Below are 17,993 nucleotides of genomic sequence, written 5' to 3'. Positions count from 1 at the left end.
AAATGACCTCAGAACAAAGTCCAAAGTCTCTGCTCACTGGGGCTGACCTTTGGGCAGCTGGGTCTCATCCAAGAGTGGTCTTTCTTTTCATGCAGTACATTCCTGCAGGAAATTTCCAAAGCAGATGGTGGGGCTACCCAGGGGAGACAGCCTGGGTCTACCAGAGAGCGGCAGCATCTGACAGCACAGGCAGTGCTTCGGAACAGTCTGAGCAGAGGAATTCCATCCAGATGGAACAGGAAGGAGGCCTCCAGAACTGGAGCTGCTGGAGGTCCCAGCAAATCCTGCCCAGGTCTCCTGCTGCCTCCCCAGGAGCTAAGAGGATGGCCCTGGAAGATGTCTTTGAGTGGAACTGCCAGGCCTGGGGATCTTACTCTGTGGCCTCAAGAACAACGTTTTGGAGGTGGAGACTTCCAGGATCCATCAAATTGATCAGAAACCGCAAAGACCAGATTGGACACAGGCACAGTGACATAACCTTCTCTACTCAGTCCTCAGGATTGTGAGCAGGGGAGGGTCTAAAACAGCCAGTGGGAGGGGAAGCCCGGGACTCCCCTCCCCACTTGTATTTCCAGTGGGTCAGCTCCACCCAGCACCCCTTGACCCTTCACACTGAGGAGATTTGGGGTTCCTTTCCCTTACCTGTCTTTGGTTGGGCCCCAAGAGGCCAACCCTGAGACAAGGATGTGGGTGCTGGTAGTTTAGATGACAGGTGATTACAGGAACCTCAGTAAGAGAACAAGCAAGAAAGGGAAGGGAAGAGAGCTAAGAAACACATGGGAGGGCATCACTGAGCAGGTTCTGCTGAGGACAGCCGGGGACCCAGCTGGGGACCCCTGGGAGACAGTACAGAGCACACCTGTGCTGCCCGAGGAATGAGGGATCAGGACATGTATCCCGCACTCCCAGGCGTCATCCGATGAGGGCAGCTCGGAGCAGGGGATGGACTCCCAAGTATTCCGGCCTGCCCCAGGCACCAGCTCAGGGGAAGAGCCCATAGGACACAGCGCGAATTGGGATGGGGATGTCTCATGAGATGTGGGCAGGTACCGATGACACCTGCTATATCACCCTTCTCCATCTTTCCTCCCCTTTCTCCTTTTTCCCCTCTCTTCTTTCCTCCTTTTACCTTGAGATCCTTACTGGGCCTCATGTTCTCAGCATTTTTTCCAAGAGTTCCTGGAATCTAATGTTTCTTAAAGTGTGGTCCCCTTGATACCTGGGATTTTTGTTAAAAATGAAGATAGCAGGGCCTCAGCCCTACTAAACCAGTAACTTTTATTATGGGCCTAGGATCCTGCATTTAAACAAATATCCCAAATGAATTTGATACATGTGGACGTTGCTAGCCTAACCCCATTACAGCAAGGTGACAGCAGGGAATTTCTGGTCAGTTATGGAATCTCCAGGCCCTGCCTTTGCCTCCACCTGACCACCTGACCTCTTGGGCTTGGTTTCCACTGTCTGCCTCCCTCCCTTCTCTCCAGGCTCCTTCTCTTGACCAGCTATTGGGATGGCTGCATCTTGGGTGTTGCCTCTGCCCTTGATGGGTCCTTTGTGGGATTTAGGGCTTGGACCTTCATTCGGCAGTCAAGAGGTGGTGCCCCACCCCATCTGCCATCCAGTCACATCTGCCACATCTGGCCAGATGCTCCTGAGGATAGCCCTGGTCCACGGGGAAAGAAATCAGACTTAGATCCTTCTGTTCACACCAGCAGTCACAACAAGGCGTCCTACTAAAACACACTGTTTCCCAGAGTGGCCCATGACTTCAATGTATGGAGCACAATTCCCAATTCCAGGAGCGTCACACAGGCTGACCGCTGTTCATGTACCTTTGTACACAACCAGATGGCATAATATAGCCATGTACAAACTCAGGGACAATTTTACACTGTGTGTGCACACAACACACACAGAGGAGAAATCTCACAGCAAACCACCAAATCACCCATAGTAGCACACCACCTCACAATAACACGTGGCACACAAATTGTCACAGCGGGAAAAAACACCTGAGTCTGTGGTGACATAGCCACACACCACATAATATAGTTGCACAGCAAGATGGTGTCACAAAGACACACAAACACACACACACAGAGTAACTCGGGCACAGCAGCAAACACAGACACTTACATACAGGCAAAAAGAAACCCACACAGAGCACAGCCTCAGAGAAGCACACGGTCACGGTCATGGTCTTAATAAAACATCACACCCTGTTGAAATAATAGACCATCTTACAGCCTGGGGCACAGAGAGGCAGCGACACACAACCCGACTCGACTGACTCAGCCACAGTCAGATGGAGCAGGGCAGACACGGGGCGCAGTGGAGACTGATGGTGAGAGGAAAGGTTGCCTTTATTTGAACAGATGTCTACTAAAGGAGCAGGGCGTTATGTAGCTGCTTTGATGAGCTAATGGATTCCGGTAGCTGTGAGCCTGGGGGATTCATTACCGGCCCCAGGAGCAATTGCTGCGCCTATACACGCTTCCACCCTCACTGATTTCTCACTTCCTTGCTAGCGTAGCCAGCCTCAATCCCCAAAGCCAAAGCCCTATTTGAACAAGAAAGGCAGAAGCCGAGCAAATATTTGTGTCTTCAGGCCTTGCTTGGCACTCACTGGGATGACATTTCCTTCTGGGATCAAGAACAAATTTTGCCAGGCAGATTCTGCTCGACTTGGTCTGGGTGGGAGGCAGGGGCTCAGGCTGAGCTCTGTCCTGGACCCCTCAGGTCATGCCGGGATGGCTCTTTTCCCTCTCTCCCTGCACTCACCTTGCTGCCTCTCTCTTCATTCACAGCCAGCCTCCCTCTCCTAGAGGGGTCTACATCCACTGCTTTACCTCCCATCCACTTCCAGCCCACTGTAATCTGGGACCCACTCACCATTCTTCCAAACTGCTGCATCTGGAGCCTCTAACGTCATCCTCATTCTCCTCGACAGCTCGGTGGCCTGTGCAGCTTTTGACCAAATTCTATCCCCTCACATCTGATTCCCAGAGAACACCCATCTCCTGCTTCTTTCTTACCTCTTACTTTGCCCCTTCCCATCTCCTTCCCAAGCTCTTCCTTGGCTGCTGCCCTTACGTGTTGGTGCTTTCAAGCTCCCAGTCACTGACCCTCTCTGAATGCTCCCAGGGGAACTTGGAAACCGCCCACGTCTCATTCAATCTATTACCCCTTCTGCTAGTGGTCAAGTGTGCAATGGTTAACAGCACTACGCCCTAGATTTCCTTGGTTCAAATCCTGGCTTTGATACTTGCTGGCTACGTGGCCTTGGGGAAGTTACTTTGCTTTTCTGTGCCTCAGTTTTCTCATCTCTAAAATGGGGACAATGGTAACTTCTGCCTCATAGAGTTTTTTGATGGTCAAACGAGTTAATATATGTAAATTGCTTAGGACACGCCCAGCACACAGTAACTGCTACATCAGGGTTGGCTGTTATCATTACCTGCGACATGGTGATAATTTATACACCTGCATTTGTAACGAAAGAGAAATATGTTTTGTTAGTTGGCCCCATGGAGCTTGAATGCAAAGGGAGATAAACAATGAAAGACTAACAGATATCCCCCAAAGCACAGGCAGATATGACTGAGAGTCTCCGAACTTATGAACAAGCAGGTGGTTTCACCCTTGGGAACATCTCCCACTGTGGAAGCCAGCTTCCAGGATGGCCCCTAGTGATTCTCACCTCCTAGAATTCATGCCCTGGTGCAGTTCCCTTTTATAGTGGGTAGGGCAGATAAACCATCTGGAGGAAGCTCTGTCCCTCTGCTACCCCACACACACTGCACTCCCTCAGCAGCTTCTGTGGGGCAGGGAGGTAGGAAGGAAACCTCTATTCTGTTATCATCCTTTAACACTTGTGCTCTAGAAATAGCATGATTAAGTGCAGAGAACAAGGGTTGGAAAAGTGGGTGCAAAATGGGGGCCAAGGATCCCTGGGTGACAGGAGGGAACTCTGGTGGCCTGCTGGGAGGAGTGAGCTGTGGCAAGGCATAGGGGTCAGAGACAAGCTTCAGTTGCTGCTGCTTTGCCCTGTAGGCTCTCTGAAGGCCCCTCCCTAGGTGGAGGGGTTTCTCATATTTCCCTTATCTCTGTGAGCCAGTGACAGCCTGTCTTCCGAGGTCGCTGATCACATGGCATTGTTTTCATCCTGTGCCTGTCACCAGCCAGGGCTGTGGGGCTGTCGATTTCTGATGAACAGCACCTGAGCGCCAAAGGGAATCTGTTCTTGGCCTTATCTCCGGCCTGTGTATCCTGCTTGGGCTCCACGTTCACGGTCCCAGCGGAGCCATCACTGTACCAGTAGCAGCCCCTGGGGTACCCAGATAAGGCACTACCTGTCTGTACCCTGAGCTGTGAAGTCAATGGCTGTGGGGAGGGGGTAACACCCAGACTGGCATCTCCAGGCCAGGTCAGTATCTCCGGGCATATTTCTGGGGGCACTGTGGCAGTTCTGGCCATGCCAAAGGCACAGAACTAAGCTTGGGGAATGTCCCCAGCTTCAGCTTTCACTATCTGTGTGGAATTACACATCTTTTCACTTATGTACAGTTTCCTTCCCCAGCTAAACAAGGGAGGAAAAAAGAGTGAGCACCAAGGACAGCGCATTGCAAGGCTTTCCACGAAAAGGTGGAAGGAAAAAAAGGAGGGAGGGAGGGAGGGAGGGAAGGAGGAAAGGAAAGAGGGAGTGGGGGAGGGAGGAGGCAGAGAATGGTGAGGGAAGGGGAAGGAGAATTCTTTTGCAGGCCAAATAATGGTGTGTTATTTTGGGGTCTGTACTTTTCAGCTTGCTCAGTGGTTGAAGAAAAGGTTGACTGTTTGGCCAAGGCAGAATGAGTGAGGCTAAGTCTTCCTGATGTTAGACAGGAAGAACTTGGAGCAGTTAGAGATTCCACATCAATATCGACCAAAGAAGGAACTTGAGGGAAATGACAACAATAATCAGTTAGTTTACTGTGTCATGCTCTCTGCTAAGTTCTTTATGTGCTGCAACTCATGTAATCCACCCACCAACCTTGTGATATAGGTGCTATCATATCCCTCATATTACAAATGAGGAAACAGAATATGAATGAGGCTTAATAACTAGACTGAAGTCACACTATAGAAGATGGCAATGCCTGGGACTAGGGGAGAACGAAATCCCTGCTTATCTTCCCCTCCATTCCACCCCTTCCTGATCACCCCCCATCCTCTTTGAGTGTCTTGTATCTCTTTGAACTTTCAACACAAAACTGGTGTCTCCTTAACTGATTGGCTCATGTATCCTCATGTTTGCAGAAGGGGAGTTCTGGGTTCCATCTTGTAACTTAAAAAGCTCTTTTAGATTTTCCTGGGCTGGAATCAGCCAGTGCATTGTTTGGTTCCCTATGTTCTGAAGCAGGGAGGTTGCTGATCAGGGGAGGCCCCAAGGTCTGACTTGCAGTCACTCTGTGGCTGATTCCCAAGGAGGGGTGATATAAATGGACCTTTGATAGCATCAAATATAAGGTTATCTCAGGAAAGCTCCATGTGCCTTTGGCTGGTCCAACGTGAAAGGAATAGCTGAAAAGCGGTATATACCCAAGGTCAAACTTTAGCTTTGCTGTCAACCTTCAGTGATCTTGAGCAAAACACCTCTTCTCTCCATAAATCATGGAGGCCCCACAATTTCAAACAGGGTAGATTCTTGGCACATGCTACTGAATAGGTGTGAGTTTTCTGCATCTAATTTTCTTTGGAAAGTCAAGAAGGGCTTCACTGCCTAGTAGCATAGCCCCATCTCTGTGTCCGAGGCTGTGTTCTACACTGAGGATGAAACTGGAGGTGGAGATGTGAGGGGGGAGCACTGTTAATGGGAGCTTAACGTTGGGCAAGTTGGGGGTAGATGGACAGCAGATGGGAAAAGATTTGGGTAGCCTGGATAAATGAGAGTTGTCACACACTCTAACTCTTTGGGGAAACTCAGAAATCCTCCCTCATGCACACAGGAATCTTCAGGGACATAATTCCTGGTGATCTGGTAGATCTGACTAATAAAACTTCTAAGATCTTATCTAATATCTGGTTTAGTAAGCCAGAGAATGTAGAGGGATATTTTGATGGGTGAATCAGTTAATAGATAGATAATGCATGCCCAAGAATTCAAGCTTTGCAGACAAAGATCCAGGTTCAGATTCTGGCTCGGTGACTCCATAGCTGTTTGACCTTGGGAAAGTCACTTAGTTTCTTCATCTGTCTGAGGGCAGTTAAATTCAAGAGATCTGTTTAACCCCCAAGTTGACAGGTCAAGTAGACCATTGGATATAAAGGGCTGGACCTCAGAAGCGAGGATGGGGCTGGAAAAACTAACATGGGAGCCATTGTCTAAAGATGATATTAAAAGCTATGAAAATGAGTGAATTCCCTGCAGGAGGTTGGGAGAGAGATGAGTTACTTTGAACAAGTTGCTCAACCTTTCTGTGTCTGTTTCTTTATCATCAAAATGGGGATGATATTAGTACCTTCCTCATTGGATTGTTCGGAGGGTAAGATTTAGATAAATCTTGTTCAAGCATTTAGGGTCTGGTATATGTTCAATATGGAGGCTAATGCTATTAATCTTCACCCAGCCCTTCAAGACAGGTGTAATCATCCCCATTTTACAGACAAGGAGACTGAGGCTCAGAGAGTCTAAGGTTTCATGGCAAGTATACAACAAATCAATGTCTACATGCAAAGTCCATGCCACACTGCTTCTAGCCTCTGGGGGAATACTATATGAACACATTAAAAAAAATGAAGGGGTGAGTTTATGAGTCTTGCCAGAAAGGACAAGGTTGACCCTCCAAGTGACAGTGGTAGGACACGCTGGGCTTGAAAGAAGGTGTGATTGGGTGGGAACTACCATAGTCTTTAGGATGAATTCCCAAGACAAAACCCCAAGTTATGTGCACACTCAGTTTCCCGTTTCACACGTGTGAATGCTTCCTTGGCAGTCAGTGTTTTCAGTGATTCCAGCTCCTCCCAGCTCCAGAAGCCAATGAAGCAATGTCCCTGCAAGGAGTGACTTAAAGCCAGTCCCATTTGCCTTCTCAGATGAGTCAGTGAGGCAAAAAATTTAGACAATAAAGAGAGTTAATGACAGGCCTCCCCAGCTGGCTGAGCTGGCCCTTGGGGAGAAGGAGTCAATGAGCTCCTGTCGCAGCTGTGCTGGCTCCTCAATTTCTTCATCTCGCTCCTGCACAGCCCCCTTCCCTGCCTTGCTTGCTGCCTTGGACATTGATTGCAGCAACTCAAGCAGCGAAATGAGACCATGCAGGCTCTGGGGCATCTCTAGGTCAGTGGCGGGAGAGGAGGGGTGGAGGCAACTTGGTTCTCTTCGCAAATGATTGCACAACTTTCCTAGCTCCTCAGAAGAGGAACTTCCTCGGGAATACCATGGAGATGACATACAAACCGGATCCCTGGAACTCACGGTTAATAATACCATTAACAATAACTAACACTGGGGGGGGTGTTATTATGTTAGGCACTGGACCAAGTGTATTACATGCAGTACCTCATTTAGTTCTTACAACAGCCTTCCAATGCTGGTAATATTAGTATTCCCATTTTGCAGATGAGGAGACTGAGCTCAGAGAAGTGACATTTTCCTAAGTTCATACAACATGTACTTGGTAGATTTGGTTTTCTTTTTTTTAAAAAACTAATTAATTAATTAATTAATTTTTGGCTGCATTGGGTCTTCGTTGCTGCGCACGGGCTTTTTCTAGTTGCGGTGAGGGGGCTGCTCTTTGTTGTGGTGCGCGGGCTTCTCATTATGGTGGCTTCTCTTGTTGCAGAGCACAGGCTCTAGGCGCACGGGCTTCAGTAGTTGAGGCACACGGGTTCAGTAGTTGTGGCACACGGGCTTAGTTGCTTCGAGGCATGTGAGATCTTCCCGGACCAAGAATTGAACTCATGTCCCCTTCATTGGCAGGGGGGTCTTAACCACTGAGCCACCAGGGAACTCCCTGGCTTTCCTTTTATAAATTTATTTTTTATTGAAGTATAGTTGAATTACAATGTTGCGTTATTACTGCTATACAGTATTAGGTATATATATTCTTTTTCATATTCTTTTCCATTATGGTTTATCACAGGATATTGAATATAATTCCCTGTGCTATAGAGTAGGACCTTGTTGTCTAACCATTCTGTATATACCACTTTGCATGAGTTAATCCCAGACTCCCATTCCAACCCTCTCCCATGCCCTTCCCCCTTGGCAACCACCAGTCTATTCTCTATGTCTCTGATTCTGTTTCCTTTTTTTTTTTTTTTTTTTTTTCATAAAACAAAATTTTATGTAACTGAAGGATCCTTCCTGGGACTAGTTAACTGCCTTTACAAAAAATAAAAATAAACAGAACAGAGTGAAATTCCAGTGTTCCAAATCAACTTGTTACACATCAATATAAACCCACAGTGTCCTGGCAAACAACATGCTTTCATTTTCTGTCTCATCCTAGAGCTCGAATCCTGATTCATTTCAGCAGAGACTCCACAGGCAACAGGAAAGATTGTGGCATTAAAATATTCATTTATACTTTTGTGGTAGTTCAACAGTGGTCTTATTTCTGGGAAAGCTTGCAAAAACCATACAAGGTTGGAAGCATCATAACTTAGATGGGTGCTAAGACTCAAATGAGAAAAAGGAAAAAAGAAAGAAAAAGTAGAAAGAAAAACCTCTGGGAATAGACAGGGGCATTTAATGGAACCATAAGAATGCCAACAATATTTAAACCCCCTTTTTTAAAAAGGGGATTTTTTTTTTTTTGGCTTAAAATATTTCACTCTAAATGAATTTATGTCAGCTGTCAATGAAAGAATGTCACTAATACACTGTGGACACCTTTTGCAATGTAAATCCATGCCCTTTTTTTTTTTTTACATGGTGAACTTCAACCTAGCAATTATTACAACAAATGTTATAGTCTAAAGCTCAAACACATTTTTAGCAATTTTGAAACTGAATTGCGTACAAACCAAATAAAATTTACATCATAACAAACATTTCCACCTAGGACTGTGGGGACACTTGAGCCTTCCGCATTGATCTCAGGGCCTTTTCACGCAGGTGCTTTTCTAAGTCATCAAGGTTATCTTCAGCCTCACTTTCAGTCTCCTTCTTAGGCTCTGGCTCTGCCTCTGGTTCTTCCTGTGCTGACGCGGTTGTGGGAGCAGCAATGGCTGCAGGGGTCACAGGAGCTGCAGCAGCTGCAGCTACAGCCTTTTCCTTCTTGTGTTTTTTGTGCTTCTTGTGCTTCTTATCCTTTTTGTGTTTCTTGTCCTTCTTTTTCTTCTTTTTCTTTCCACCTCCTTCTGGGTCTGAATTCCTTGCCGGTGATGGGCTTGGTGTTGGGCTTTTAGCCTTTTTAACCGGTACCGCTGGTGACCAGTTGGTAGAGGGTGACTGAGACTGGACAGGGGATGGAGGTGCTGGGGGCTTTTTAGCTGCTGGCTCAGGAGATCCCGAGACAGATCGGGAAGATGAGACCCTCCTTACCGACTGAGGGCTTGGTGAGGCAGCTTTTTTTATCTTTTTGGGTTCCGGAGTCCTGGAGACTCTCCTAATGGGCCTAGAACTTGGAGATGGGGACAGCCTTCTTTGGGGTGATGACGATGCTCCTCTTCGAACAGCTGGAGGACTTGAGGAGGTCTGAGGAGCTCGAGGCCGTGGTGAGGGCGAATGCCGTTTGTTTGGTTGTGGTGACCGGGCCTCCCGGGTAGATCGGCTCGGGGAAGACCCTTTCCTATGCTTTGATGACAACGAAGGCGAACGTCTCTTGGTGACTGGGGAGCTTCTTTGTTTGGGAGGTGGCGAATGGGAGACCCGATGCTTTGGTGGTGGAGACGGTGATGGCCTTCGTTTAGGAGGGGGAGGGGGTGAAGCCGTTCTTCTCTTTGGAGGTGGAGAAGGAGAATATCTCCTCTGTATTGGAGGAGAGTATCTTCTTGGGGAAGGTGAGCGACGACGTGGGGGAGGAGAAGGAGTCCTGCGTCGTGGTGGTGGTGTGGGAGACCTGCGTCGACGAGGCGGAGGAGCAGGAGAAGGAGAACGTCGCCTTCTGGCAGGCGGTGGGGAGGGGCTTCTCCTCCGTCTACCACTTTTAGTCACTGGCGATTGCCATCGCTTTCCCATCTGCATCCGAGGGGAAGTCTCTTTCTGGCGCTTTCGAGGTGATGGAGAGGCACTCCGGGAAGGGGAATGTCTCCGCCGCCTGCCTACCTCACCATTCTTCACATGGGACCTTTTGGGTCGCTCATCTTCAGAGGAAGACTGCTGGTTCTGTCGTCTGTATTGGCGTCTCTGCTGCACAGAATCTGCTGCAGCCATTTTGCCACCTTTATCTTCTGATTCAGATAACTCTACTTTTCTAGGCTTGGGTGCTGGTGAAGGGGACTCTCTTTTCTCAGTACCTTTATGTTTTGTCACTTTACCTGAAGTTCTCCCTGGAGAGACAGAAACACGAATTTTCCTCGTACGGTTTGACTGCTGGGGTGTCGGGGAATGACGAGTTTTTGGTGGTGGAGTTGCTGGAGGTGATGGCCTGTGCCTTCGCCTCGGAGGACTTGCTGAAGGAGATAACCTACGAGTTTTTCGAGGGGGGCTGGATGTCCTCTTTGGAGGCTTCTTTGGCGGTGACCGGGAACGAGATGAAGAAGAGGACGAGCTACTCCCGGACAAGGATGCCGATGAACGCCTTCTTCGTCTCACTGGAGATCTACTCCTTCTGTGCCTTGGTGGAGGAGGCATTCATCTCGGTGGAGTTCTTCTTCGAGGAGATGGCCGTCTTCTTGGGCTTGGCCGCCTTCTAGGTGAGTATGATCTTGATCGGGATCTATGGCGCCTTCTCGGTCGAGTATGAGAAGGAGAGCGAGAACGTGTCCGGGATCTTGACTTGGAACGCGACCGAGATCTTGGTCGGGTCTTCTCCTTTTCCTTTTCCTTTTTGGAGTTTTTCTCCGGAGAAGGTTCTTTAGGCTCTGGTACTGGTTCAGGCTTGGGAACTTTCAGGATGTCACTAGTAGAAGTGGCCTCTTGTACTGAAGGTTCTTTTACTTTCACTGATGGCTCTGGGAGCTCTGGAGTTTTTTCCTTCTTCTCTGGAGCAGGGGAAGGACTCCGGCTCTTGGTTCTTCTTGGGCTTCGAGACCGCTCCCTCTTTTCTCTGCTGCTTTCTTTTTCTTCCTTATCCCTCTTATCTTTGTCTTCATCTTGCTTTTTCATAGATGCCAACTTTTCTTGTTCAATCTGTTTCTGTTTTATTTCTTCTTTCTTCAGTTCTAGGAAAGCAGAAGGGATTCCAGCGATGTTTTCTTGTGCACTTAAGAGCAGGGGCCACAGTTCTCCCATAAATTCTCTAGCATTTTTTCCATTCAAAAACCCAGTCAGGTTGATTTGCATCATTTTGGAGTCTGGATTCTTCACTTCCAGCTGGTTGAATATAAACTCAATCACAACATCATCTTCAAACCCAAGGATTTCCGTTACTCGTTTTGTTATCCAAGGCTTTATAACCTCCAAATTTACTTTGCTCATGTCCACCTTTTTCTCTAGGCATTCTGCGAATTTCAGCTGCTTCAGTAGCTTCTTCTGTTTGTTGCTGAACCGATTATCCTGTTCTGCACTTGTTCCGCGGAAGAATCCCGCGTCCATCTTGCTGCCTCCTCTGTTTCCTTTTCATAGATACGTTCATTTGTGTCATATTTTAGATTCCACATATAAGTGATATCCTATGGTATTTGTCTTTTTCTTTTTGACTTACCTCACTTGTACTTGGTATATTTGGGATTCAAACTCCAAAGTTCAGGCTGGATTGCCTCTCTCCTTACACTTTGTCGTGTAGAACAATAAGTCAGTTTCACTAATTTATTCAAAAATTAGCCAGTCTGGTGTGGTAATGGTCACTAAACCAGGTGTCTATTATTCCCTTATTGGCCCTATGTCTTTACCAGTAAAACCTTGGGTTGTGCATTTTCTTGATAACTGGCTCAATCACCTGGTTGACATTCTTGTGTTTGCGGTCAACTAGAACCTTCAAATCTTTCTCATATGAACTGGGATCGAGTCAGTATTGTCTGGCCTGAATTCATACAAAACACAATGATCTCAAGAGATTTTACTGCCATAGGGAATTGGTTTCCCTCCTCTAAGTGGTCCAAAATAGGGATATTACATTTAGATTCCATTTTACTTTTTCCTGTTTTTTTTTTTTTAATCAAGGTATAACTAACACACAGTAAAGTGTTCTAATCTCAAGTATACATCCCGCTTGGTGAATTTTCACCCAGATCAAAATAGAGAATATTTCCCCTATAGGATTCCCAGTCAATACCTCTACCCCAGAAGTGATCACTATGGGTTTCACTTTTAAATTTAAAGCATCCACAATTACAAATTACAACTTTTGCAAAATGAGATTTAAAAGTGTAATAGAATCTTTCCATCCTGGAAATTAAAATTATTCAACTTTCCTTTTCCTCAATTGTCTCTAAGCTTTGGAAATCTATTTTCCTCCTGAGATTTGACAACTTTTCAATTTCATGTCTTCTATTTTAAAAATACTTTATATGTTTGTATGGTTTGTATTTAGGTATTTAATTCATTAGGAATTTATTTGATTACTCCTCTGATGTGAAGGTCGAAACATATTTTCTTCCTAACCGATTAACCTTATGCTATCTATTGACTGTTTCTCTCTAAATTGATCTTTGAAAGTTCTTTTATTATAAATTAAATAATTATGGGTAACACATTTTCCATCCCTAAATTAGAATGCTAGTGATACCCCCCCTCACAAAATGAGAGTGAACATCAGATTATGTGGAGTAAATTAAGTATAGGATCTGTCGCAGTCACAGTTCTGGCACATAGTGGGTTCTCAACAAGTGGTAATTCCACCCCCTCCCACCCACTCCCATAGACACTCTCCTCTCCATGTTTAAGGCTCTGTAACTATGGAAAGGAGAAAAAATGTCTTACAAGACTGTCCAACAGGCTAACCTGGAGGTCAGACGTGCACCTAGAAGGTAGAAGACCTCTGATTTGGATGTTTATAGAGATTCTATTTGTTTCCTAAGGGCCTGGATGTTGAATCAATGACTCCCAACTGACAGTTTTGAAAATGATGCCAGTGCATGATAAAATTTTCTGTGGCTCTTAGTGAAGTGATTAAGATATGTACAATGAAGGGAGTTTTTATAACTTCATTTTAACTAACTGTATTTTAGTCTGAGTTTATGACCCTCCCACTTTTTCAGTTTTTAAATGTGCTGATTTTTATTAAAAGATGGAGAGAGTAGGTGATAGTTGATGTTCTTAAATGTCTTTTACTTGGAATTGTCCTTGATCGTTTTTAACTTTACTGGTTCACAAACTCCTTAAATCTTGGAATAACATCAACTTTGAGGCACATTGCCACATCTGAAAAACAGAATTCAACGATTCTGGGTTGACACTTTTTCCATTCCTCAGAGCACCACCCACTATACATTGTAGGTAATCAGTAACTTTTGCAGACTTACTGAATGAATAATATTATAGTATAACATCTGGCTGTGTGTTTATCATTGACTGGAAAGAAACTGTTGAAAGAGGCCAAACTTGGTGGACTGAGAAGTATGCACCAGGCATTTACCTCTGACAAGCTTTCCTCTCATATCCAGCCGTCAGCACCTCGGACAGCTCAGCTACAATTACACGGGTCTCCGAGGAAACCTATCTAAACACAGACAAAGGCATTTTTACATCATCTTTTCTCTACTTCATTATTTAAACAAGAACCTCTTGTTCATACACAGGCTTTCCTCTTTGCTCGTTTAAACCTCCCTCTCAGATTGTTTGCCTCATGATCTGCAATTCCCCAGCAAAACGGCCAGCTTCAACTTTGAGCTTCAGAAATGCCAATTTTAATTAAAAGTGCAATTTTCAAATCCACCTAGAGCTCAGACAGATACGGCACACTTGCTGCCCTGTGATCTTTCTGGCTTCTTTGTTGATTAAAATGGGTGCTGCTCTAAGTGCTTTGTCAAATCTTCACAAAAACGAGAAGAAATTGACACTTACACCTTTATACCAGCAAGAAAGTGATATATTAGATTCACCCCTGTTGCCACAAAAGCTTGCTTTTGGCTTAAAGGCAGCAAGAGGCCAAGAGGTCCCTAGTGATAACTATGTTTTGATGCTTCAGCCTTAAAGGTTTTCTCTCCAGCTGGTGGTGGTGTAAGGAGGAGTTACTATGCCATTTTCCCATTGACTTCTCCACCCCTGTCTTCCTAGACAGTTCCCTTTGTGCCTATGCAAGGACTTTGAGCTTTCAGGGTAATGGTTCTCCAACTTTAGTGAATATAAGAAAAGCATTAAAAGCTCTCTTAGCAGATTCATTGGCTCTACTTCCTAGAGATTCTGATTCGATAGGATTTGGGTATGACTCCAGAATCTGAATTTTAATGAAGCACCAGGTGATTCTGATGAAGGAAGATCATACTCTGAGAAAATTTGTTCTAGCAATTCCCAGAAAATTTACCACAAGGATCTAAGCTGTAGAGTGGGTGAGAAACCCTGTGTAGGGAATCAAGAGGTGTGACCCTGTCCAGCTCTGATATTTGCACTCTGGTGTGCTTGAGCAACTCATTTCCCCTCTGTGTTACCCTGTCTCTATCTTTATAGATGAAGGATGCTGGCTTCAGTTCCTGAGACCACCTCCAGCCCTCCCATCAGCATGCTGGGCTTCTCATGGACATGACCAGAGTAGAGACCCCTCATTGAGGCTACAATGATACTTTCTTTTTCTGCCCTTTTTTAACAAAAATTATGAAGTATACCACACACCTAGAAAAACTCATGACATAAATGTACATGGTTATTTAATAATTCTAAAGTAGACATCGGTGTAACTACCACTCAAATTAAAAAATGGAAAATTGCCTGAAACCCCCCATGTGATCCTTTACAATCATGCCCCCCTCCTTCCCCTAGAATAAGTCACTATCCCATTTGCTACAGTCATTTATTTCCTTGCTTTCTTTTATAGTTTTACCACATTTGCATGCATCCAAAAACAGTATCTTCATTTTGACTACTATGAATTGAATAAAAATGGATCCCTGTTGTATGTATCCTTTGGTGTCAATATAAGAAAGATTTATCCATGTTGCTATGCATGGCTATAGTTCATTCATTTTCACTGATGTATAGTATTCTATTATATGATTACACCACAATTAATTATTATGCTGTTGATGGGTATTTGGGTTGGTTCCAGTTATTAGCCATTACAAACCATGCTGCTATGATCATTGTGTATGAATCATCTAATGTTATGTACATAACTGTCTCTGGAAAGGAATGGAATTGCTGGGTGACAGGGCTTGCATATCTCCAACTTTGCTAGATAATGCCCAACTGTTTTATAAAATGTACCAACTTGCACTCCCAGTAGCAATGACTGATAGTTTGTGGTACTCCTCCTTCTCTCCAGAATTCTATGGATACTCTCTCTTTTCAGAGTCTTTGAATGTGCTGATCCTTCTTTTGAAAGCATTCTCTTTCCCTATTTTCTTATTTATCCTGCTAAGTCTAGGCATTCATTAAGGACTCTCAATCCTGGCAGCCTTCTCTGACTCCTCAAATCTGGGTTATGTGCCCCCCGTACTCCCATAGCTCCCTCCATTTTCCTCTCCATAGTATGTATCACATGTAGTGTAACTTCCTATTCACTTGCCTGTCTTAACCACACCCCCACACTCCCACTCATACACCAGACTGAAGGATCCGTGAAGGCAGAGGGTGTGTCTTGATCTAATGCAGTGCCTAGCACACAGCTCAATACATGACTGTTGAATGAGTAGAATCCATTTCTGCCCTCAACTCACGGCTCCCCTCAACCATTGAGAAGCCAGGTGAGCATTAAGGCTTTTCATAGAATTGTTGCCAAAACAACATAATAACTCTGGGGAAATTAATTGTTAGATCTGGCTCTCTCATTAGTAGCTCATCAAAGGACTGTGAGCCCCCAGGGGGACTCTTAAAAATAAGTAACCGATCAGCATGGAAGAAAGGGCATCCTCTTCCCAGCACATCCCCCCACTGCCACCACCACGAACACACAAACAGACACACCTCCTGCGAATTGCTGGGCCTGGCCATTTAACACAGTTATTACCAACACCCACTTAGTAAATTATGAGAAACAGCCTCGAGAGAGCTTTCAAAGATCTTCAAATGGATGTTTAAAAGCCTGCGGTTTCTCAGACAGGCTTAGCTAATGGCATTTATTACTTGGAGGATAGGGTATTTACATAAAGCTGGATTTTTATTATAATGGTCAGATGGTTCCCGAGAGGGAGGGTGGAAGGGAGAAGGTAAGGTGAAGATACAAACCTTCGACTTAAATTTGATATGGACAGATGCTGTCAAACTTAGGGTAGGGGTTGAGTGGGGTGATCCTGGGGCAGGAGAGGCCAGGTATGGAGAACAAGAGAGTCAGCACCCTGGACAGCTCAAGGTGTCTGTCATTGATCTATTGGCACACTCTCAGACAGTTCTTTCCTACTAGGGTCCTTCCATCGATGATGTATGGATGTCCCTCATTTATCCCAGCTATAGTCTGGAGTGAATATAATCCAGTGTATTCACTATCTCCTGGCTTCACCAGCGGTTCTAGGGATTCCGATGTACTCGTCTACATGACAGTTGTGATGAAGATGAATTAAAGCCAGTTGTTGTTGACTTCAAGGAGCTTGAATTAATTGTCTATTTCTGGATAATAAACCACCCCTAAAACATAGAGGCGTAACACAACAATTATTTATTGTGATTCTGCTGATTGGGTGATTCTTCTACTGGCCTTGCCTGGGTAACTTACACAACTGTAACCAGCAAGTGGATCCTTTGGGGCTGGGGGATAAGACAGTGAGTACAAATCTAATGAGTCTGGAAGATGTGTCTTCCAGGTGGCCAGCACTGAGAAGAACATTTTAGGAAGAAGAATCGGCATGTAAGCAAAGGTCTGAACTGGCTGGGGGCTGTTTGGGAGCCATGGAGATTGGGAAGTGGTTCTGAATGACCAGGTCATAAAAGGGAGAATGATTTCAGGTGACTCTGGGGAGGTGAGTAGGGCACTGGATACCATGTAAGGAACTTGGCCATTATCTTGTAGATTCTGAGGAGACCTGGAGTGACAAATACTATTTAAAAGAATAATTACCAAATACCAGGCACATTACTGAGCATTGTTGAAAATACAGCATTTAATCCTTGCTATTATCGTCATTATACACATGAATAAAGTGAGTCTTACCCAGGGTCGCATAGCTAATAAGTGGTGGGGATGTGATTCAGAACCACGAACCTGGCTTTAGCACTGATTATTTTCATTGCTATATTCCATAGTTCTGGGGGACCTTGGAGTTTGGAGTGTGACAGGTAATGAGAAATCAGGCAAAATTAAATTTGCATTTCAGAAAAAAGGGAGAAGATTCCATAATTAAATAAATATGGAGGGCTTCCCTGGTGGCACAGTGATTAAGAACCCGCCTGCCAACACAGGGGACACGGGTTCGAGCCCTGGTCCGGGAAGATCCCGCATGCTGTGGAGCAACTAAGCCCGTGGGCCACAACTACTGAGTCCACGCTCTAGAGCCCGCAAGCCACAGCTACTGAGCCCCTGTGCCACAACTATTGAAGCCCGCGTGCCTAGAGCCTGTGCTCTGCAACAAGAGAAGCCACCGCAATGAGAAGCCCATGCACCCCAACGAAGAGGAGCCCCCCCTCACCACAACTAGAGAAAGCCCTTGAGCAGCAACAAAGACCCAACGCAGCCAAAAAATAATAAAATAAAAATAAATAAATAAATATGGAGAACACTGGATCAAACAAAATTTATCAAGTTTCTTTACTGCTGGCCTCAGAGCCTAACGTGAGGTACAAATATGTGATAGAAAGTAAGCTCCATGAGTGCAGGGATTTT

The 17,993-nt window shown here is 45.4% G+C and overlaps 2 pseudogenes; both read right to left on the bottom strand.

The window, feature by feature from the left end:
- Nucleotides 1-8,311: 8,311 nt before the first annotated feature.
- Nucleotides 8,312-10,777, bottom strand: LOC115839234 (serine/arginine repetitive matrix protein 1 pseudogene; annotated as a pseudogene).
- LOC138842344 (serine/arginine repetitive matrix protein 1 pseudogene) lies at nucleotides 10,777-11,680 on the bottom strand (annotated as a pseudogene).
- Nucleotides 11,681-17,993: the final 6,313 nt, after the last annotated feature.

Source organism: Globicephala melas, chromosome 15, assembly GCF_963455315.2.
Source record: "Globicephala melas chromosome 15, mGloMel1.2, whole genome shotgun sequence".
NCBI lineage: Eukaryota > Metazoa > Chordata > Mammalia > Artiodactyla > Delphinidae > Globicephala > Globicephala melas.
This window is presented reverse-complemented; position numbering and strand designations above follow the sequence as displayed.